Consider the following 24,262-nt stretch of genomic DNA (forward strand, 5'->3'; position numbering starts at 1 on the left):
TTATAAAAAGTAGTTTAGTTAGTTTTTCTCATTATCCTGCTTTTTAGATGTTGTCAGTGTACTGGTGAATAAGTTCTGCCTCTGCAATTCTATTTTACTACAGATCAGATTAAATTTGTGCTTAGATAGAAATTCCCTCAACTAGCTCCTATAAGCAGCAGGGTAAATATACTTTACTTTTCCCTTCACTGGGTCTTTCAATATGGGGCAAAATAACAATAAAGTGAATTGTTGGAATTTTATCAAATTATCACTATTTATTCTGTACCAGCTTCTCCTCATAACTTACTCTTTCCATACACATTTAAAAAGGAATTGCCATCTCCATTTTGAGGATGAAAAAAACTGAGGATAGTGAACATTCACTAAGTCACTTGTTGAAAGCCAAGGTTTAGGGAGTGCTGGAATGGTAGTATAAGTGCCAAAGTCTCCTTTTTCATTGTGCTAAGCACTTTCAGGCAGAAGAGATGCATTACATGGTTAACCTTATGACTATAATACAAAGATAAATTAATTACTGTTAATTTGTATGTATATTGTGCACCATATGAATGATGTATTTGGCATGTTGGCTAGTAGAAGGAAAACTAATTTCTCAACCATCAAAACAAGGATGCAAAATGGAAAAGGACTCTTTAGTTTCAAAGTAGATAAAGTATGAAGAACAATTCATACATAATTTGAGACAATGATTTTATAAACAATGAAATTAATTAAAGATTTCCAAAGTGAAAGATACTGTTATGTTTATTAGTGTGCTTTTGAAGTCACTTATTCTTTATTTTTTGAAATTACTGACTTCATTGCATCTTTCCTAAGACCTTAGATCAGGCTTTTTTCCAAATTTGTGCTTGCTCTATTTTCTAATATGCAAAGGATCTAATTTATGAATATTCATGGCATCATACTTGGTAAGCTCTTGGTAAAACCTGGGACCTTATTCCAAGCTTTTTGTTATGTGTTGAGAAGACAATATGAATATGACACAGTCTCTGCCCTCCTAGGATTCAGTGTATGGTGGAAGTCAGAAAGGGAAATAGGAACAAACACCTTGTGGTAAATTCTATGGGGAGAAGAGGTGCTTTATGTGTCATAAAAGGAGTACACAGGAAGATGGCTTCCAAGATTTTAAAGGTATGATACACACATCTTCTATAAGCCCTAACTTTTGAGTGTGGATAGAATTGCTAAACATCACGGGATATCACTGTTATGGAAAGTTACCAATCATTTGAAGGAAGGACAGATAATCCAGGTGGGATCTAATATTACCAGAGGAGCCCATAGGGCAATGGTGGTGAACCTTCTAGAGCTTTCAGTGATAACAAACAAACCACTGTGACACGTGTGCTGCAGGTTCACCACCACTGCCATAGGGGCTTAGTCCTTCCTGGAGTCAGAGGCCCTGGAGCTGGGAGAGGGTCTGGGCAGAGAAAGCACCTGACATCAGTTTCTTTCTTTTTTTTTTTTCAGTTTTAATTGAGTTTATTGGTACATTTTAGGGATACAGTACAGTTACATTCATTGTTGGGATCTTGTACCTGTACATGACAAGTCTTGATTCTCATTTTTTCCCCTTACCTCTGCCTTCCCTTCACCCCCTCCTCCCCTCCCCATCTACAAACACTTTATTTTCATCTTTTCATTCTCTCACATTTTTTTCTTTTCCCTTTTTACTCTTACCCATCCCACCTTCCCTACACCTTTAGCTCCTTTCTTCCCATTTCTAAATGTCAGTAATCTTATTAGAATCTTATGCATTGAAATCACACAATAACAAATATTGGTGGGGTTGTGGGGAGAAAGGAACCCTCCTCCATTGTTGCTGGGAGTGCAGACTAGTGCAACCACTATGGAAATCAATATGGAGATACCTCAAAGAGCTTAGACTGGAGGTTCCATTTGACCCAGCCATCCCTCTGCTGGGTATCTTTCCAAGAGAACTAAAAGAATCATATTACAGTGCACCCATGTTTATAGCAGCACAGTTTGTAATAGCTAAATCTTGGAAACAGCCTATTTGCCCATCCATTGGAAACTGGATAAAGAAGTTGTGGTTTTTCTATAAAATGGAATATTACTCAGCCATAAAGAACGAGAAAATAGATTCATTCATAGGAAAATGGATACATATTGAAGATATACTCCTAAGTGAAATAAATAAGTCACACATGTGTAAATACCGAATAGTTTCCCTGGTGTAAATAATCTGACATCAGTTTCTTAAAGCCAACAGCAAGCAGTGCCTCTGGCAGCTAACAAGACAACAGAGAAAGTGTTCCTATCACTAAAGGAAATGAGTTCTGCAAATACACTAAGGACACCTGGAAATGGACCTCACTGTAGTTGAGATTCCAGATGAAGACATAGAAAGTTGACATCTTGATTTCAGGCTTGTGAGACCTTGAGCAGAAGATCCAGTTATGCTGTGTTGGACTTTTGACTTATAGGACTGTGAATTATTAAATACTGTCATTTTAAGCTGTTAAGTTTGTTCTGAGGCCGTAGACAACAAATCTTTGCTCCTAAACCAGTATGGAAGTCCAGGAAAAACTTCACAAGAAGAAAGAATGGCTGGGCTGTATTTTGCTGAATGAGTGTAAAATGAGGTAACAAAGAAGGGAGGTGAAAAGTAAGATAAGCATCTCAACTTTGAACACTCATTGAAATTACTGCGGGGAGGGGTGTCAAACCTTAACTGATGTGTCAGATCTTCTTTTGAGTTTCTGACATTATTTGTCCAGGTTGCAGCTTGGGCATCAAAATTTAAAACTTCTCCCGGTGTTGTAAAGTGCATGTGTGTTTTAGACAGAATGAGAGAGTGAAAGTTTAAGTAGCTTACGGTGGCTAGGTCAAAGACTGGGGCAACTAGGATGATCATTTGAAAAAAAGATAAGAAAAATAGGGACCAGATGGTGAACTTTTATTATTGTTGGTGAAACCTTTGAATAGAAACTTACTTGGTAAAAAATTAATGAACCTGCAGTGCCAGAGAATGAAAGGGCAAGAACTCTGTGAGGGTAAGGAATGCTTGCAATTTTCACAAATTTGAAGCCTGTTTCACAGTAATGAATACAATTGCTCAAAAAAAGTTTGTTAGGAGCGCTCCAACCTGCTGACTAGAGCAGGCAGCATCTCAGAGGTGCTCAGAGAGATCTTACCAAAAGCACAGGTAACCTGTGGGGAGGATCTGTCCGCCTGAACCAGAACATTGGAAATGAGAGAATGGTTGGGTAGTGCAGGGGCTGCTGTCCTGAGTCAGACTGTGTACACCAGCCCAGCTGTCCCTCCACTGCAGCTCCAAACACCAGGAACACTGCAGCCTGGCAGCCTCACTAGAGCTCATGGCGGGAGAAGCACCCTGCCTGCCCGGGTAGAGAGAGCATAAATGGCCTTATAGGGCCTGCGGTTTCATCTGCACGCTCCTATGGAGAGTGAATCACCCACTCATTCCCTTGGTTCCATGCCAGCAGTACCTGTCCTTCTGACCTCTGCTGACATGTGAATGTTTCTATAAAAACCTGAGGACTCCAGACAGAGAGGGCTCCTGTCCTACACCTAAAAGTAAACTTGCACATAGATACCATCATCATTCCTGGGCTTAGGGGGAAAGTTCTAAACCAAGTCCAGGGTCAGTGTCAAATTCCTCCTGCCCACCAGGCAGAGAGCATCCATAACACCGGGTTTGCTTGTGTTGTGAGTGCAGGGGAAATAGGGGAAAGTGGAGTGGCTGTCTGCAAGCTGTTTGCAACCAAAGCAGGAGGGCACTGTGTGAACACTCAGGCTTTGTGGCAAAGCAGACATATGTGAATCATTTGTACAACTTCTTGTTGGAGTATTTGATCAGAGGTCCCACCGGATATTTTTTGTATTTTGGGTTTAAATTTTTTTATTTTGCTTTGATTAATTGGTGTTTACTCTCTCCTTCTTTTAATCTATCTAGTTTCTTCAACTCAAGCCCCTGTATCAATACTGTTTTCTTATTTTCCACTTGTTTCACCCACTTTAAATTAAATTATTTCTCTCTTAATTCACTATATTCTGCTCTCTCAATCACCCCTGTCTTTTCATGTATTAGCTTTCTGTCCTCTCTATTGTACTCTTTTTAGTCTTCCTTATCTTACTTTGTCTATTTTTCACTTTACAGGAGCACACATATATCAACATGTTGTTATGCTTGTACAGTAAGCATCCTGGTAGGTTTCCGCAGTCCTTCTCCTCCTATATCCCACCCTTGGCCCCACAATTATTTTCTTCAAACACTCAATACTTAACCCTTCAATCCAACTAGAAGATCACCAATAAAATCTGACCCTAAATTTACTTTTATAAAACTATTACTATTTCCCCACCAACCTCTCCCTTACTGACTTACATGCCTATTTGACAAATCACCCAATCTGTTCCCTCCTTGTCTCCTTCCACTACTACTAATAATTGACTATAGGCTGCAAAGAGTACTGGTAAAGGGTGAAAGTGTAAATGAAAGGTCTATCATGTATAAGCAATATATGATCAGCCCTGTTGATGCTGTTATAACTAGAAATAGGTCTTTCCTCAAAACCCAGGGATGGAGTCTATCACTTGAATAACTGAAGGGATAACGACTATCTTTGTGCAAATAAAGCTGAAAACACATCGTAAGAAGGCAGATCTTCATTTAAAGTACAAGCTTTCCTCATCTTACTTGATTTTAACCATCAGCACCAAAAAAGAAAAAAAAGAGATAAAAACAAAGAAAACAAAAAGCAAATGTACATGCACACAGAAAGATGGGGAAAACAAGACAACAAAAGATGCACAAATTATCTCAACTCTCATGAAGCATTTCCACTAATGAAGAGGAAAGGAACATCCAGGTAGTGGAGCCTTTCACACTGAGTAAAGAAGAGTTAGAGAAACTTGGTGAGTTGAAAGAGGACATAACCCAAAAGTATATGGAATTATTAAATGGCATGATCAGTGTAGATTGGGGGGAAACAAATAAAAAATTAATTATTAAAAGAGCTGACCAAAAGAGTTCAAAATTCAAATGACAAATTTACCAAACATATAGAATCTATGAAAAGGTATCAGACAGGAATACCAGATATAGAATAAATGTTATAGAAGTCTTATATCACAGAAATGACTGATGCAAAGAAAGCATTTCTAAAATTCAGGACAATATGGTAGTTTATGACAAATTACTCAAAGAAGATAACTGGAAAATTTACTCAACAGCTATTAGACCACACTAAGAAGATGAATATAAGGCTAGTTGTAGTTAGAGAGAAACTGGAATATAGCACACATAGAATAGTACATTTATTATAGAAATCATAATATGAGAAAACAATTCATCAAAAATTACAACAAAAAAGAAGGTTCCCCAATGAAACATTGTGTTTAAGGTGGGTGCCAGGAGAGAAAGAGAGAGAGAGAGAGAGAGAGAGAGAGAACTCCAGAATTTTACAAACTGTCAGAGAAAAAGCAAAAATCTACATATAAAGGTAAACCCATTAGAATCACAGACTTCTCAATATAAACTTTAAAATCCAAAAGAATTTGAAGTGAAGTATTTCAATCCCTAACAGTAAACAACTTCCAACCTTCGTTACATATTTGGCAAAAACTTTCCTTTAAAATAGATGGAGAAATAGGACATTTCATGAAAAAGAACAAGCCAAGAGATTTAAACCAGCATTATAGAAAGTACTCAAGAATAACCTAGACAAATTAGATAAAGTAAAAAAAGACAAGAATCTAGACGGAATGAATACATTAAACAAGGCTGATAGATAATGAAAAAAAAGTAGAAAAAAAAACACCCCAAAAGAGTCACCAACAGAGAAAGAACACAAGGTTAGGAAGTAATTTATACCACTCAGAGTTATCTCAATGTTTTTTTTTCTCATTGAGTTTATTGGTACATTTTAGGTATACATTATATTTACATTCATCATTGGGATCTTGTACCTTTACATGACAGGTCTTGGTTCTCATTTTTTCCCCTTGTCCCTGCCCTCCCTTCACCCCCTCCCTCCCTCCCCATTTACAAACACTTTATTTCCATTCTTTCATTTTCTCATATTTTTTCTTTTCCCTTATTCCCTTTCCCCTACCCTTCCCACTTTCCCTTCACCTTTAGCCCTTTTCTTCCTATTTTAGATCCTTATGGTATAATTGACAGAATTATCTCAATGTTAATGGCTTCAACTTTCTGATTACAAGGCAGAGATGGTAATATGAATCAAAAAACAGAATCCAGAGGTCCGTTGCATTCAAGAAATTCATCTAATCCAAAAATATTCATAAACAAAGACAATCAAAGGATAGAAAACAATATTTCCTGCACTAGGGCTCTGAAAAACAAGCAGGGACACAATTTTACCCTCAGAGAAAGTACATTTCAAGGAAAGACTGATCAGAAGAGACAAAGATTACTTATGTACCAGTTAAAAGATTAACCCAAGAAGCTATACCATTTCCCAATACATACTCCCAGAATACTGGAGCATCTATGGTCACAAAACAAATAATGGTGGAAATAAAAGATCAAACAAACACTAACACCATCATAGTGGGTGACTTCAACACTCCACTTCTATAAAGGGATTGATCACCTAAACAAAAAAAATCACTAAAGAAGTATCAGAGCTGAACCACACCCCTGAACATATGGAGATTGAAGAGGAGGATAGTAGAAAACAGAAAGATATCCCTGTTCCTGTGTAGGCAGAAATAATATTGTCAAAATGGCCATACTCTCAAAACTGATATCTAGATTTAATGCAATCTCAATAAAAATTTCAAAAGTATGTTTTACAGACCTGGAGAAAACAATTCTGAAATTTATATGGGACCAGAAGAGATCCAGAAAAACAAAACAATCTTGGGTAACAAGAGCAAAGCAGGTGGAATCACAATACCCGATTTCAAGTTATACTACAAATCAACAACGACAAAAATGGCATGGTTTTGGGGACAAAAACAGACAGAACAGAATAAAGCATATAGAAAAAAAAACCCCAGACATAGTCAACTATTACATTTTTTAAAAAAATTAATTTTATTGGTACATTTTAGGACCGCAATATAATGACATTCATCATTGGGGATTTGTACCTTTATATAATATGTCTTTATTCTTATTTTGTCCCCATTCCCCTGCCTTCCATTCAACCCCACCACCCCTCTCTGGAAACCATTTCATTTTTTGTAAGGAGGCCAAAATATATGTGGAGGAAATTAACAAATGGTGCTGGATAACCTGGCTATGTAAATGCAGCAAATTAAAGCTGGACTCCAATTGCTCACCAGGAATTAAACTGAAATTAAAATGGATTAAAGATCTAAATATTAAAGTAGAAACAATGAAACTACTGGAAGATAAAATAGGTGTAGGCAAGGACTTTCTGAACTGAACTACAGCTGGATAACAAATAACAGCAAGAATCAGCAAATGGGATTAAATCAAATTAAAAAGCTTCAGCAAAGAAAACAATCCACAGAGTACAGAGACAACCTAGACAAAGGGAACAAGTGTTTTCCAGGTATTCCTCAAACAATGAACTCATATCTAGAATATAGAAATAACTCATCAAACAATGAACTCATATCTAGAATATAGAAATAACTCAAAACACTTCAGACTACCTAAGATAAAAGATCAAACAAACATGAGCAAATGAAATGAAAAAATATTTCTCAGAAGTACAAATCACCAATAAGCCTATGAAAAAATGTTCACTATTTCTGGCCACAGAGAAATGTAAATTAAAGTAATGCTGAGATTTCATCTTGCATCAAAAGAAATTACATAATGAAGAAATCAAAGAATTACAAATACTGGAATGTCTGCACTAAGAAGGAACTCACATACATTCTTGGTGGGAATATAAACCAGGACAACTCTTATGGGAATTGGTATGGAGATTTCTCAATGAACTAAAATTTAAAATTCCATTTGATCCAGCCATTCCATCTAGATATCTTGCCAGAGGAGGTAAAAATCATCACATTATAGAGATACATACATACCTATGTTGATAGCTGTACAATTCATAGTAGCTGAATCCTGGAAGCAGACGGTATGCCCATTGACAGATGAATGGTTAAATACTACTCAGCCACAAAGAATGAGAAATTAGAGTCATTCATAGGAAAATGGATACATATTGAGGATATACTCCTAAGTGAAATAAATAAGTCACACATATATAAATACCGAATAGTTTCTCTGGTGTGGAAAACTATAATGGTACATAAGATCCTAATGATATAATTGACAATGTGAAATAGGAAGAAAAGGGCTAGAGGTGTAGGGGAAGTGGGAAGGGTAGGGGAAAGGTAATAAGGAAAAAGAAAAAAACATGAGAAAATGAAAAATGGAAATAAAGTGTTTGTAAGTAGGGAAGGGAGGAGGGGTGAAGGCAGGGCAGGGGTATGGGGAAAAAATGAGAACCAAGACCTGTCATGTAAAGGTACAAGATCCCACTAATGAATGTAACTGTACTGTATACCTAAAATGTACCAAGAAACTCAATGAGAGAAAAAAGTAACTATATACAATGAAATACTACTCAGCAATAAAGAAGGATAAATTATCGACATTCGTAGGAAAACGTCTATACTTGGAAAATGTAATGTTAAGTGAAATAAATCAGAAACACAAAATACTATGTGGTATCTCTCATTTGAGTAAGGCAAAGTACAAGGAGTAAAATATAGGATTGATAAAAGGAAACAGGGAATCTAAACATAGGACGTTTACAAAAACTAAAAGATCTTTTTTGCAAATGGGAAGGGGTCTAAGAGACCAAGGACAAGGGGAGGGAAAGTAAGGAAGAGAAAGTAAAAATACTCCAGATGTGTCATGTTTATGTTCCAAGTACTCACAGGGGATATAAACATTATGTTATAAACATGAACTAAAAATGACAAGAATCGCAACAATGATGAAAACAGTGAAAGGGGATTTAGAGTCAGAGGGAGGGAGATGAGTGAGGAGGGGAAGAGGAATAAGTAAGAGTTGAAATGTATTATGTACATGTAACTACTTAAGATGGATGTAAACTTTATGAACAACAAGCAAGTATAAAACAAAACAAAACAAAGCAAAACTTTTGTTAAATGAATGAATGAAAATTGTAGGGTACTCAAACTATATAAATTGTGGAAGTATTATAAATAGACTGAGAAGCAATGTGTCCATTGTACTGTTTAAAAAGGTACAATACAGTCCCACAGATGAGTAATGTTTCCATCTCTTGCTTCATTAATATTATCTAGAATGGGAGATTATCAAGCTCAGTGTGATTAAGAGTGCCAACACAAAAGAAAGGCAGATTTTAGGTTGTTTTAGTAATTATATAACATACAGCTGAAAAGAGAGCTCTATGGTATGATGGATGTATAAACTCAAGATATATAGTATAGGGGCTATTTGGGAGATAAAGATATTTGAGAAAATTGTGCCAAGTATGTACAGGGCTGGGTGGAGTTGGGAGAATTTCACTCTCTTCCATTATTAAATGAGTATTCTGTGCTCAGTGTTGGACAATGTGCTTTATATTCATTATCATACAGCATTTCATTTAATTTTCTTCAAACTCACTGAGGTAGGGGTTAATATGTCCATTTTAAATATAGAGATTTTTAAAAAAAAACTTCAGCAACATAATTTCTAAGTTCAGAGCCAGGATTTGAAATGAAATCTGTCAGATTCTATAACTGAACCTTTGATCATGATGTTAGGAATAGCTGCTCTATTTGGGAAAGGTGATATAAAAGACCAGGAATTCCTCTAATGTTGCAGAAGATGCCTGGTATTCAGATTTGTTATAGTTAAGCATTTTATTTCTAAGAATTAGATTAGCTGACCTATTGATTTAGATTTTATGTAAAGTAATGATGTAAAATCAATTTGGAATTAATATTTGAAGATCATTTTGAGTATTAAAATATTTTGTAAGTATTTTTTTCATAAATGTTTTTACTCCTGAAACAGAATCAAACATGTAAGAAAGATTGAAGGTGTGACCAATCAGAAAGTAAGTTATTATCAGACACTGACATCCTTATTATCAGGCACTGGCATCATCATATAAATATATATTTTTAAATGATATAATAAATACAAAGGATTATCAGATATTCAGGTCAAATAACTTTGCTGCATACATAATAAACAATGCTTTTCAGAATACTCTTTTTTGGTATTTAGACTATTTTGATTTTTCACCGTATAAAATGGGGAAAATAATCTAAAAAATGCATTTGTCATTTATACATCTTTTTAATATAAACTCAGTAGCATGCAAAGTTTCTACCTTTGTCACATGTGGAGATTTAACTGTTAGGGCATTGAATATAGTAATATGCAGAATAATTTGTGAAATAATTTATTGCTTAAAATTGGGATCATTTATTTATAATATTCATAGTATGGCTGTAATAATTTTGGAGTACTTACAATAAAAACATGTAATTATTATTGTTTTTACATCATATATTCAGTCTTATTTTTAGTTTGGATTTTGTTTACTCTCCATTTAATTCACCACAAGCTATAAAGTTTTGTCCTAAAAAGGCACATGTGAATTGCAAAGAGTTGACTGACAGAATATGATATTAATAGGTTATTGACTTGTTAGGTCTTAAAAGAGCCAAAGGGAACATCCTTTGCAGCCCCTGCAATGCACTGGAGGTTTGTTTCATTGATTGGTCCGTTTAACCCATCATCGTCAGGCATTTAAACAATGATATACGCTTGACAAACCTAATATTTCATTTTCTATCTGGGGACCATGGAGTAGAAATTAAAGAAAAGAAAGACAAATGGATAGATATACAAGCAGAAAATGATGATAAATGTGAGAGGGAAGGAAGAGACAAATACAACACAGACTAACATTTGGATCACTAAATTCTGAAATTGGTAAATGTATAACCTAATAGCAAATGAAAGTCCCTGGAGGTGGTTAGGGGAAATGAGTTAGCATTTTTATTCTGAGAAAAACTGAAATTTAGGTACAGAACAGCAAGGTGAAGAAGATATAAAATATTTGGTGGTTATTGAGAGAGGATTGGGTAGGCAAGGTACTAGTCTTTAAAGGATCTTGAGTACGTTTGGAAACCATAAATTTGTAGGCACTTTATTTTACCTAGTCTTTGCCTTTTTAAACCTTGAAAGGAGGTGTGTGATGACATGAAAAATGCTTCTTCCTCTTCTCCTTTTTGTAAATTTAAACTTTTCTTTTGTTACTAATCAGAAAATACATTTCTTAGAACATTACCCCATATTGTATGATGAACAATCAAAAGTTACTAGTCTATAATTATCAATGTGTCTGAATTTCCTTCAATCTTTTTCTGGTGTAGTGGAGCAAATAAACATAAATATATAGACTGGCTATTTTGTGGGATTAATTCTGATTAGAATCCTATTTTAAGGTACCGTGTCCCTGGAAACCGCAGTCACTTGTGCTGTTAGAGGAGCACAGAAGGAGGGCCTAACAGACAGACCCACAGCACAGACCAGTCACCTCTGGGAAAGGCAGGCTGTCCAGAAAGAGAAAACGCGGAGGGCCAAGTGAGCCACACTTCCATTCACACTATATGGTTCTCCCTCTCTCTCCCTCTCTCCTCTCTCTCTCTCTCTCTCTCTCTCTCTTTCTCTCTCTGTCTCTCTCTCTTCTCAGTACTGGAGATAAAACTCAGGGCCTGTGAGCAAAGTGTGGCGCCACTGAGCTACATCCCTGGCCCTTATGCTAATTATTTTTAAACTTTTAAGATCTCCAGGGATATCACTCTATTAAAAAAAAAATACTACCTATTTCTGTGTATGGGGTGTAGGGCACAAGATGGGGCAGTCAAGTAATTTTAAATGGCATTATCAGGAAGCTGAACTTAACCAAGTTGTCATTACATTGTGTGTGTGTGTATGCAGTCTTCAGGCTGTATGATACAAGAAACGGGAAAGATTAGAACCTTTTGGGAAAGAGACAACTAGATCAGGGTCTTAAAGGTCATTGAAGAAGAAAAGAATGCAACCTTGGTTGCTTGAAAAAGCATAGAATTTGGAGCTGTTGTGGGTGGACTCTGGCAGCACGATTACCCAGCAGGCATTGAGGCTTGGCGTGTGTCTCCAGTCAGCCCTGGGTTTGAGTTTCTATGCCCCAGCTGTCTAACTCTGGGAAAGTCCTTTCACACATCCCTCACCTTTTCATCTGTAGATGTAGACACCAAAGAGAGTTCTCAATACTATTGTTTTTTTTAGAAACAAATTACTTTTAAGTTGAAGAAATCAAATGTGTCACAGAGTGATTGTAATTGACTTCAGCATTGTTCATTTCTAAAGCATAGAGGAAGCACACAGAAAATGTAAGTTTCTGTTATCATCAATCGTCAACCAGAAAACTAAAAACCTTCCTTTTTGTCCTCCCCCTACTTTTTACTTCAGTTTGTAATGTTAGTTTTTCTTGACTGCTTCCTAGTTCATTTGATGAGTATTAGATAAATATGCATAGTCTTACAGACATAAAACTAGAGCTTCTCTATTAAGATCAATAAAATCATAATGTTTTAAAAATATAACACATCTAATTTATGAGGAAAGCACCACTATATTTATTCACTTAATGAAAAAAATAGACAATGCATTTTGTTTTACTTACTTGTAGGAAATAACTTAGGATTTATAAATCAATTGCTTATTCACTCATTCATTCATGTGCTCATTCATTCATTCATTAAAATTATTGACTAAGTCATTGCATCCACATACGATGTAATAAGATCCTTTTAGGTCACTCTTCCAAGTACTGAACATATGAACATTCAAATATAGAAATTCAATGAAAAGATATACCTTTATGTTGAGGCCAAAATAGTAACAACTAAAGTTATGGTTTAAGATAAATTCTGAGGAGAGAGGTGAGAGGATAAAGTTCTTTCCCAGTGATTTAACATGTGGAAATTTGTCACTTCTCTCTATTTGAACTCTATCAGGCAAGAATTTTATACATTTTGTTTTGATTTCCAGATAAGATTTGTGTAAGCTTCAGTAGTCTTATCAGGTCAGTTCTCATTATATAACAGTAGGGTCAAATAATGATGATAATATTGAAATACAAACTTTGACATCTGGAACTAAGTAGTAAAATCATTGGTACTAAAGATAGAAATAAGGAGGGTATTAAGCCATAAGCCTCACCTGGCATGTTTCATTAGAGACTGAATAAAATTCTTCAGTGGAATTTGCAACACTACTTGTACTTCATCTTATTACTTTTATGAGGGACAAACAGCCATGTAATTAGAGTGTATTTGAAGTATTACACGCTTATTTGTAGCCTGAAGATTAGATACCAGTTGGATATTATCATTTAATGGCAAGTATAATTACCAAGAAGCTTGTTCTTTGCATCTAAGGGTTTACATGTCTATGTTGCTACAACTCCATGATTATTTTTCAGTTAGCTTATATCTGTATTATTATTTAATGATTACATGCATACAAGATATAATAAGATCATTTTAAGTCACTGTTAAAAAATGAATCAGCTATCCATAATAAGTACACAATAAATAGTTTACATTATGGCATTTTCTATTTTTATACTAATTTCCAATGCAAGTTATCACAACCATATATTTGGTTTCTTGGGAACACACACAGATGTGTCTTCAAGACTTTGAAACTTACTGTAGTAATAATAATAATCTGCCATATGTATAGCAGCTCAAACTGCCTACAAATATTAAACTTCATATTAAAAAAGGGAAAAATAAGACCTTATTTTAACCAGAAGGGAGTTTGTAATGTAGGGAAGTTGTCCTTCAAAACCCCTGAAGAGGGCCCTGGATTTAGTTCAGTGGTTCTGGTGCCTGCCTTGCAGGCGCAAGGACCTGAGTTTGATCTCCAGTACCCCCCAAAAAACCAACAGAAAAACAAAACCCCTGAAGAAAAGTTATCAGAACCCCTGGAGAAAAGTTCCTACTCTGTGAATCATAAATAGTGTCTTTTGTACAAGCTTCGTGTTGTAGAAGTTAAGCAGTGACATGATGCAATCTAAAAATACGTTCAACTGAATTGACAAGAATTGTGCAGTGGAACTCACTCAGTACAAAACGGGGCTTTCTGGGGAAGCTGAAAACAAAGGCCAAAGTCATCCAGAGCTCTGTGAATCAGAGAAGGCAGAGGAACCAGAAAATGTGTTGAGAGGTCCTAGAAAGACATTTCTGGAGTCAATGAAAGGAAGCATGTGCTATATCAGATGAGCCTTCAGTGGCAGGTTGGTATAGTATGTATTTAATAACCTGCTGTCCAGGGGCAATAAAGCCCACATTTTTAGTATTTGCTGATTATCAGGGTGTTTACCCCACTGGGCTTGATGTCAAGCTACTGACATGATGTCTCCAATTATGGAGTCGAGAATACACATGCAGTAGCATGCACATCATTAAGTAGTATTTCCATCATACAAATACAAGAGATGGAAATAGACTCAAATACAAAGATCATAGTGAAGCATAAGGTTATGATGTGGTGATGTTTTGAATATTGATTGTATTTCCTTTATATAATTTAATCATAAATCATATAATTTTATTTTAAGTAAAAGCTTTGATTGGCTTGCAAAGTAGCTGAAAATTGAAAAATTGCTTTTCTCCAGCTGATGCTAATTAGTCCAGTACACCATTGTTCTTAACCCCATCTTTCCACATGTATAGAAATCCAGATGCTGGTGCCCTGTTAGTTTAAGGCTGACATAACAAAATACTACAAAGTACTACACCTACTAAAGTAGGTGGTTTAAAAACACCATGTTATCTCACCTGTATTGTCTCACAGTCCTGAAGGTCAAAAGACTGAAGTCAGTGTCATCAGGATTGGCTATTTTGAAGGGAGTGAAGCAGAATCTGTTCCATTTCTCTCCTGGCCCCTTGCTTGGTGTTCCTGGCTTGCTACATCTTTACCTTGATCTCTCCCTTTATGTGCACATGGTGTTCTCCCTATGTTCATCTCTCTGCTCAAATTCTGTTTGCTAGGTTTCGGTTATAGTGGATTAGATTGCATCCTAATGCCCTCGTTGAACTATGTCTGTAATGAGCAATTTCCACATAAATTCACCTTCTGAGGTAGTGGGTGTTAGGACCTCAGGGTATGAATGTTGGTGGGTATGAATATTGATTCATAAAAGGCACTGACATTGAGAATTTTCCTTCTATTTTCAGGGTATTCCCATCTCCTCCATGAAAGAAATTGATAGAACTACTGGTTCTTTGGGCCTGGCGGTCCTTATCGCTTCACGCTACTGTTAGAGACAGTGTGATCTCATGGTTAGGGCACAGGCTGCTCTGAAGTCAGGTCTGTGTTTGGGTTTCTGCTTCCTCAGTTCCTCTTATGGGCCACGTAAGCTCTATGGCTTTTTCTGTATTTACAAAATGTGGGTTAAAGTTAACTTTCAGGATTGTTTCATGAACTGAATGCAAGACTGAATATAAAGATTCTAGCTTTAATGTCTACCGCAAGCCAAGTGCTCGATGAGTGCTGGCTGCCATGTTGCTGAAGATACTTACACCCTCTGAGGTAGTGGTAGGTATGGTGTTTATGTAGTCACTGCTATGCGTTTAACTCCTAGAAGCTAGGGGCTGTGTCCCTACTTATTATTATCTGATTACAGCCATATGGCTTTGCCAATGAATGTCAACTGAATGAAACTGCATATTTTTATTAACTTTTATGTTTGTCGCTGATAGAGAAGCCTTGGTGCCAATTCATAGTTATTTCTGTGTTATCTTTCAGCCTTTTTATTAGTACATATTTGCAGTACTTAATGACGACCTTTATTGTTGGGAATTGGTAAATTTGCATATTATTTTTTAAATGTTCCTTTCTTCTTTCCTCTTTTCCCCCTCTCTCCCTGCCCACTTGCAAGCAATCTATTACCATGTTTCCTATTATCTATCTTTAGTTTACTTATACTGTGTGGAGTTCCTCATATAAGAGAAATCATGTGATATTTAAGCTGGTGCGTGTGACTTATTTTACTTAATGTTATCGTCTAAAGGTACATGCATTTTTCTAAAAATGACTTGAATTGATCATCGTTAGAGTGGAGAAGTAGTCCATTGTGTATGAATACCATACCACATTTTCTTTATCCATTCATCTGTTGATGGACATATTGGTTACTTCCAAGACTTAGCTATTATGAGTTGTGCTACTGTAAACATGGGTCTGCATGCATCTCTGTAATATGATGTCTTTAACTTTTGGGGAAAGATAACTAGAAAGGGAAAAGTTTGACTGAGTGGAATTTCTATTTTTAGTTTTTTGAGGAATTTCTACAGTGATTTCCATAGTGGTTGTGCTAGAATAGATTGCCATTACCATGTAGAAGTGTCCCTTTCACCCACAGTCTTGCCTGCATTTGCTATTATCTGACCATCTTTTAAAGTTGACCTAGAAGTTAAAATGCTTCAGCATATTTCCATCATTATAACAACCTAAAGTCCAAAATATGTCATGATCTCAGGCCATTTTAATTAAACCTTTTATTTTGAGATAATTGAAGACTCATATGAAGTTTTAAGAGAGTCTTGCATATCTATATCTATATCTGTATCTATATCTATATCTGTAACCAACTTTTCCTAAGTGGTAACATTTTACAAAGCTATAACTCAATTCAGTAACAACCAGCATATTGACAATGATATAGTTCTGGTCTTGTGGTTAGAGAGAACAGGTGTTTGGGATAGCTTTTTCTGTCTACACTCTGTAGGTCACAGACTTCTCCAGGACTCAAATTCAGATATATAAGAAAAATTAATACCCAGTGAAATTCTTCCATGTTTCTTGATCTTAAAGCCACCAGAGGGGCTATCTTTTCTACCTTTCAGAATCTTATGTTTACCTTACACATAATTTCTGGAGGTTTTTTAAAAATTGTGTTTAGTAGGGAAATACAGAAAAGCATTTCTATTCTCTTTGTGGAAGTGGTAGTCGAACCTCACAATTTTAAAGGTAATGTACAATGGAGACAGTTTCAAAGACTTAAAATATTTGCTCCCTTTTTGTAAGTCAATGCTTTTTAATTCTTATTAGTATAATTTTTAGTGTTTCAGGTTTTAATTTATTACTTAAGAAAAAAGTTCAACTACTGAGATTACTAATGACGTTAGTAAGAAAGACTTCTTTATTGTATCCTACCTTATTTATTAATATATATTTATTTTATATAATAATGGGGTTCATTGTGGCATTTTCATACATGTGTATAACATATTTTCATCCCTGTCATCCTCTGATATTCTCTCTGCCTCTCTCCTCTGATCCCTTTCATCTTCTTTAATAGTCTCCCTTCCATTTCTTCCCTCCCCTAGGTTTTACACATAAGAGAGACATACAACACTTGCTGCTCTTAGTACAGCTTATTTTGCTTAACATGAACACCTCCAATTCCATCCATTTTCTTGCAAATGACACAACTGCAGGATTTCTAAGGTTCTAAGATTCTATAGCAAAAAAAGGTGATATATTTAAGTAGGTAAAAGCTCAGATAATATCACATGGCACATTATAAATGAAAAAGGCATTATTAAAATACATATTAAAATCCAGTCTTTTGTGAAAGTCTTGCATATGGAAACCACTATGAGAGTGATAGTCTGGCTTTCATCCATACATTTAAAATGTAACTTCTTTAGAAAATAGAAGAAAGGTTCTCGCGAGTGAGACTACTGAGTTTTAATTCTGAAATCAACCAATTACTATCTTTACAACCACAGGATAGCTTTTAATGCTTCCTCATCTGTAAATTGAGATGGGGTGGATTGTGAGGATTAATTGAGATAATACACATCCAATACCTCGCAGCTCTGAGAATATACCAGCTGGTCTACAAACAGTAGATCTTGTTATCTTTGACAGGACTGGACATTAGTGTTAATTCAGGGTAAATCACACATATAGTCCATGTGTTTTGCAACTTTTGTCATTTTACAAAAAGATATATTGAAAAAATGCCAAAGAAAATTGTTTTTAAAATTTGGAATAAAAAATTTAGCCTACATTGAATAATAACATGCTTAACCCTCATTACTTCAGACTACTTTTGTTAACTATCTATGCAGAGAAAATGGAAAGGGAAGCAAAGCCCTCTTGATAAAAAGCTACATGGGAAACTTTAAAGCAAACAACAATAATTTTATTCCAACTCCCTTTTAAGACAGTAGCAAAAATTCTATACATTTGTATACTGCTTTACAGTTGACAAAGAGCTTTCACATACATTATCTCCTTAAAAAGAGACTGGAAGGCGCCTTCCTGCCCTGATTGATGTTTATGAATGTACTACTCTCCCCTGGGCTGCAGTCATCAATAGTCAATGAGAAGAAAGGCTGGCCTTTTTGGAAATGTTTTGCTGCCAGGTAACTGCATTAACTCTGCAATTGTTGAATAGATCCATGTATTAACTGTGCCACAGGACACCATCCATATCAACTAATGAATATTTGAATTCACATTCTTTATGGAACAGAGTTTGAGACCTATTCCTCTCTACTTATCTAGTGCTCTCCCTCAGGTTCTATAACCTCAGTAAAGTTTTGTCAGATGTCTCCAGACATTTCAGAAAAATCTACACGGAGCAGATTTTACACCTAAAGAAAAAAAAACTGTAGAAGTACATAAACAGGTAAACTGCCGCATGGAACAGGGATCACACCGAAGGCAGCAACTGATTGCAGCTGTTGATTTTCAGAGGAGACATATTTTTCACCTACATAGAGAGGACTTCCTACAATAATAATTACAGTGATGGTGAGCAAACAAGGTCTCTGTCTGTAGAAAAATTTAAAACAAATCTGGGATGGTTCAGAAATCTCTTCCATGGGCTTCCTAGACTCTGGGAATCTAGGATAGAGGATTTCTAAAATCTTGTCTGATTCTAGATTCTCTGCTTCTGAGATCCTATTTGTTCTTAAATTCTTTGTAATTCTGATTATGTCAAGTAGTGTTGATGATTCTTTGACTGAAAACAGAGGCGAAATCAAAACAAACACTACATAATGCTCTCCAGAGAGATTTATAGAAAAAAAGACTGCATTTGGAGAGTCACATCTGAACCAGAACATTCAGTCATGCTTTGTTTATGGTTTACAGGATTTTTTTTCCAATCTTACTACAATTTCCAATTTCTATCAGTAATGATTCTCTTGACAGTTTTCCATTTTTCCACGCAGCTTCAGCTTCGGTTCTGGAATTCAACAAGCCAGTTTCAACCAGCTGAATTAATATTGCATAGATCAGCCAATTCTTCATAAGAGGAGATGGGATTCTTTCTGAGCTGAATCCACACTGTACAGTCAGTCACACATGATAGCTCATTTTCAGGAATCAGTTTCAAAATTGGTCATACTTCTATTGGCTAAAATGGAATTTTCTAATTTGCTACTTGTAAGTGCTGTGGTGGTGTGTCTTGATTAAAACCTAGCTGTTCTTAAGCAAAAGTAGTTAGAAGCGTGAGGGATAAAGCATCTTTAATATTTGAAAACTAAATAATGGAAAGCATGTTTCTCTTTTAGGAATAGCTATCATAAATCTTTTGTAAGTTTAACTTCCACAAAATAGTTTTAACAGATATCCATTATGGTTCATCACATTGGTGGTTGGCTTTTAACATTTGTTCTCCTCACTAGACTAGAAGCTCAATGAAGTCAAGTTAGGCGGACAGATGACACCAACACAATGCCAAGCACTGTACATACTTACTGAATGGATGAATGAGAAGAGTGACAACTTGCCATGGTTCAAAGAAAATGGGGTTTGGAGTCAGAGTATGATTGAAGTCTGACCTCTGCCACCTTTTACTCTGGTGTGTACTTGTATAACTACTTAAATTTCAAGTCTCAGTTTTTCAATTGTAAAAGTGGGTGGCATTATGTATGTCAAACACTGCAGTGAGAATCAGGATATTTAAAAGCTGGTTCTAGTAAAATGCTCAAAAACTACAGTTATTCTTAGTGTTGTAATAAAAGGCTCTTTGTTAATCACTAAGGATATCAGAGGAAACTATTGAGAAAGAAAGAAGCACAAGCAGATAATTTCACATTAAATGATACGATTCATTTTAGAGGTAGTTGCACTGTGCTATGGGAACACAGGAAGGCCATACAGCAAGCAGAACTACCATAATTCATGGCTTCAGAGGTCCGGTAGGAACCCACTGCAGTCGGGAGAGAAGGAGGTACTGCAAGTTGCCACTCACACACATTACTGATTGGAACGAATGAAATTGCTGATATTCAACAATGTTTGACATACAACAATAAAATATGGAACTGAGACACATATGATTGCTATCCAGAGAAAAGGGCAGAATTTGAGATGTCCTGTCTTATGTCAGCAATAGAAGACAAGGAGGAATCATTTCAGTGAAGAATTGGTAGTAGACATAGAGGGGCCAGCAGATGCTAAGCAATAGAGGCTTCACGCAGCATTTTTGAGGGGCACGTATAAGAAATTCAGGGTTCTGGAGAGTAAAGATGAGGCAAGACGAGATAGGACATGAAGCTGATAAGGTAGACAAGGGTGAATTATTTAAATACTACAGAGAGGTCCTCTACCTGAAGCAGAGACAAAGTCACTACTGGGGAAACACTAATTCTAGAATACCAAATAGTGCTTGTAGTAACTAAATTGGACGTTGCTTCTACCAGGACCTTCTTTAACTTTGCAGTCTAAATCAAGTGTTCCCATAATCTCTTTCATGAAAATGTATTATCTTTAATAGTATCTTTATTTTTCTCATGTTTTGAGACAATACATTATATTTTTAAAATTTTATTTGTTTAATGTCTGTGTCCTCTACTAAATTACAAACTATAAGGCAGTAGGGACCTTGTCCACTGCAGAATGCCTGAAACTAAGTAAGGGTTCAGAAAATACTAGTTGAAGCAATGAGTGGTTACAAATAATAAACTTTTTGAAGTCTGCTATTCATATACCAATTTATCCCTGCCAGCAATACTTTGGGAAAGTCCACTGCAGGAGCCTAGGAGAGAACAATCTCTTGCACTTGCTCCAATTACCCAACTCACATGAAAGGGGCCTGTTACCAGTACCAGACTACGAGGAAGATAGCCTCCTTTCCTTCTGACTTTGGAGTGCTCTGGACTCAGGCCTGTATGACACCAGGTGCCAGGTCATGATTGGCTCCACGCCAAAACAGGGAAGTGTGGAGAGAAATGTTGCACATTTTTAACACACGAACTCAAAGCCTCTTAACTAGAGATGAAGTGGTTTGAGTGTAGGGATAATAAATGAAGGAAGTCTTCGTAATATTTTACTCAACTGAAGGCCATTTGTTATGGAATGTCATCCAAGAAATGTGTTAGTTACATGGAAACAGCATGCAATTCAATTTGTCAGGCATTTGGATATTGTAAGAACTTGAATTAGGTCCTGTACTATAACACTGGCTGCTAAAGGAAGTGGGGCTATTCTTGTTTGCCTCTGGCCTATCAATGTTAAGTATCTCATTGATCTACTGTAGTGACTAGTTTTACATTGTAAACAGAAGCCAAATCCAGAATTTTCCCTGCTTGTATCCAGTGTTGCAAATTATATTCAATAGACTTCAATAGAAGGAAAATAAAATATAAAATAAATAAAAGGGAAAGCACTGCACAGAAATGCAACACCTGACTATTTCTACTGCTCTGAAATTTCTATTGCCTACCTCACTGTGAACAAGATCTGAATTTCTAGGTTCTTTTCCTTCTTACATAAACTATCAATTTGAGCAACATAGCAATTGCATTTTTCTTCCTTTCAATGCAGAAGTGCACATTCAATGAAAGCATGTAATATCTGAATTATTAAATATGACATGAAGTAAAAGATAAACTACTTAATAAAGGAGAAATAATAATCATTCAAGTAAGAAAGTTATGGAACCTTGATGTGAGTGCACACTCAGAATATTTAGGCTTAATCTCTGAACATTAAAATGTATTCTCCCTGTAACATAAAAGCTCATTGTCATGGGAATTTGAAACAAAACCTTAAATACTAACCTAAAATGTGAAAATTTCTTACTGAACTAAGAGTTTAGAGGAGAACCTTCTATTTGAAACCTTAGATTGTGCTTAAATAAATCTGCTTTTAGAGGAGTCACATAAATGCATCTTACAAGTTCTTTAGAGTTTCAGCAAAATTAACTCAGCCATTCATCAAGTTGGGTTCAGTTTGCTGCTATCTGGAGCTGTAGCAGTGTAAAATCAATTGGATTTGGAATGTAGATTTCTATAGTTATTAAAACAATGCTAACATGTATCTGCAGGGCTCAGTAGGGAGAGTGTCACTGTAAATGCTCAGCCAAACCCGAAATACAGGTGGAAGAAGCCACCTGTGCACTCATTCCACAGGGTCAAAGATTATGGCGAGTTTTAAGTATTGGGGAAAAATAGTTGCTTTATCAGGGAATCTTGAATATAAAATGTTAATTCAGTCACCTGCAAGAATTAATGTGACTCCTTAAGATAGTAAGCTGAACAATTGATAGTAATTTGGGCACCCAAGGAAGAAATTTCACTAGGTGAACCTTTAAAAACTAAACACTTTTCTCTTGGAATTTTCAGACCATATCCGTATTCAGAGAGCTAGAATACTTCATCATTGCCACAGAGGACGAATGAGAAGAGAGAAAAATATTATGCACAAGGGCTTATTTGCAGGATGAGAAGCTGAACGATCAGATCTATCTTGTAGGAAATTAACCAGTTACTCCACAATTTACTTGCATGGCAATTAATTCTGAAGTACCTTTCAACACAGTAAACGGAAAATTTATTTTCCTCTTCTGAAAGGCTACTGGTTTAAGAAATTGACTCTATTTGTAGGGAAGAAAAGAAGCTAAAACTAAAACCTTGGGATTTCTGAAGAGAAATACATACTAAGGGATCTACAGATTTTATTTTATAAGAGTTTAAAAATGTGGCCGGCAGGTCTTATACTCACTGAACTCAGCTGGGCAGTTCTAGCAAGGTAAGGACCTTTCCTTCCTCAGCAAGTTAGAACCCTTGGAGAGGAGTGGAGGAAACCAGCGCTTATTTGAAGACAGGCAGAATTGCGACTGACCTGCTCTTGGGGAAGGGAGAGCAATTAACTCTCCCTCTACTGTAGAGAACTAGGTTTCTCTTGATCTCACAGTAGACTTCAGCCAGTGACCAAGATTCTTTTCAGCGAGTGAAATGGAGAGCGGTGCTGTAATACCAAAGAGGAGACCTGCCCTGGTCTGGCGTGCATAGCGAGAGAACTTTCATAATGAGGCCTGTGGATAAAGGACTGAGATCCTTTACAGCAGAGGGAAGTGCAAATAGGGTGCATCTGAGCTGGTCTCTTGGAGCCACTTCACCTCTGAGCAGGTTCGGAGCTTTCAAGCCCCTTGAAGTTTTAAAAAGGCACTGATTTCAGCATGAGATGTTTGCAGCACTGTGCTCAGCTGGAATGAAACGAAGGGGAGGAAAAGTAACTTCTTTCTTGCATTCAGAAAGCAGAGGCCAATTGAATGGATTCTACTCAGACTGATTGCGTTTGTAGTTTTTGAAAAGGAAAAAAAAAAAAAAGCTAAGAAGTTTAAATCCTATTCACTAAGTTCACAAAAACAAAACCTGGCCGCAGAAGGACTCTGAGAAGTGCACACACATCCTTACACGAGATGGACAATTTAAAACAAGCTTCATTAAATAAGTCCCTTTCAAGCTGCCTGGTTAGTATAATTCAGTAGCTCATAGTTTCTGCCTTATTTTAATGGCTTTCTTTACTGTGGGCTCTCTGAAATTAACCAATTCTATATGTTTTTGTATGTTTACAAGGGTTTATAATTCATTGCATTAAAAAACAAAATCTGTTTTTTTCCTTTTCTCTGTAAAGTGCAGGATATATTACTGTAAATACCTATAGTTTCTAGTTACTACTGTGCTATTTAACATGGAACCCAACAGAAGTGTTAAAGGGCAAAATTTGATTATTTTAATTTGCTCATTCTGTTCATTTGATGTCTCTGCTCAGTCAAAAGGCACAGTGCAGATAGGAATTCTTCTCTCTCTTCCACTTATTCTTTGTTTGTGCAAAACGTTAAACTTGTATGAATTCACTTAATTCACATAATGCTTTAAAGCTTATTCAGTTACTTGAATCTCCTTTATGGTTTCCTGCATTCTCAGTCTTGGTCCAAAGACCTCCAGAGGTCAGGGAATTGGGTAT

General features: G+C 36.1%; 2 long non-coding RNA genes across 6 annotated transcripts in view; both read left to right on the top strand.

Moving 5' to 3' along the window:
- The window catches only part of LOC104871474, a 236,486-nt gene that overhangs the window by 175,505 nt on the left and 36,719 nt on the right, over positions 1-24,262 (top strand). The gene's annotated exons all lie outside the window — the stretch shown is intronic.
- Positions 1,012-22,904, top strand: LOC104871475. 3 transcript variants are annotated; one of them, XR_782880.1, is made up of 5 exons: positions 1,012-1,134; positions 11,437-11,575; positions 15,223-15,355; positions 19,693-19,868; positions 22,636-22,904. It is a non-coding gene; the product is annotated as an uncharacterized LOC104871475 (long non-coding RNA). The 3 variants fall into 3 exon arrangements; XR_004517170.1 differs by lacking the exon at positions 1,012-1,134 and having other exon boundaries at positions 11,435-11,575; XR_782879.1 differs by lacking the exons at positions 1,012-1,134; positions 11,437-11,575 and adding an exon at positions 12,246-12,366.

The sequence above is a fragment of the Fukomys damarensis genome, unplaced genomic scaffold (assembly GCF_012274545.1).
Source record: "Fukomys damarensis isolate Sample0158 unplaced genomic scaffold, DMR_v1.0_HiC HiC_scaffold_14, whole genome shotgun sequence".
NCBI lineage: Eukaryota > Metazoa > Chordata > Mammalia > Rodentia > Bathyergidae > Fukomys > Fukomys damarensis.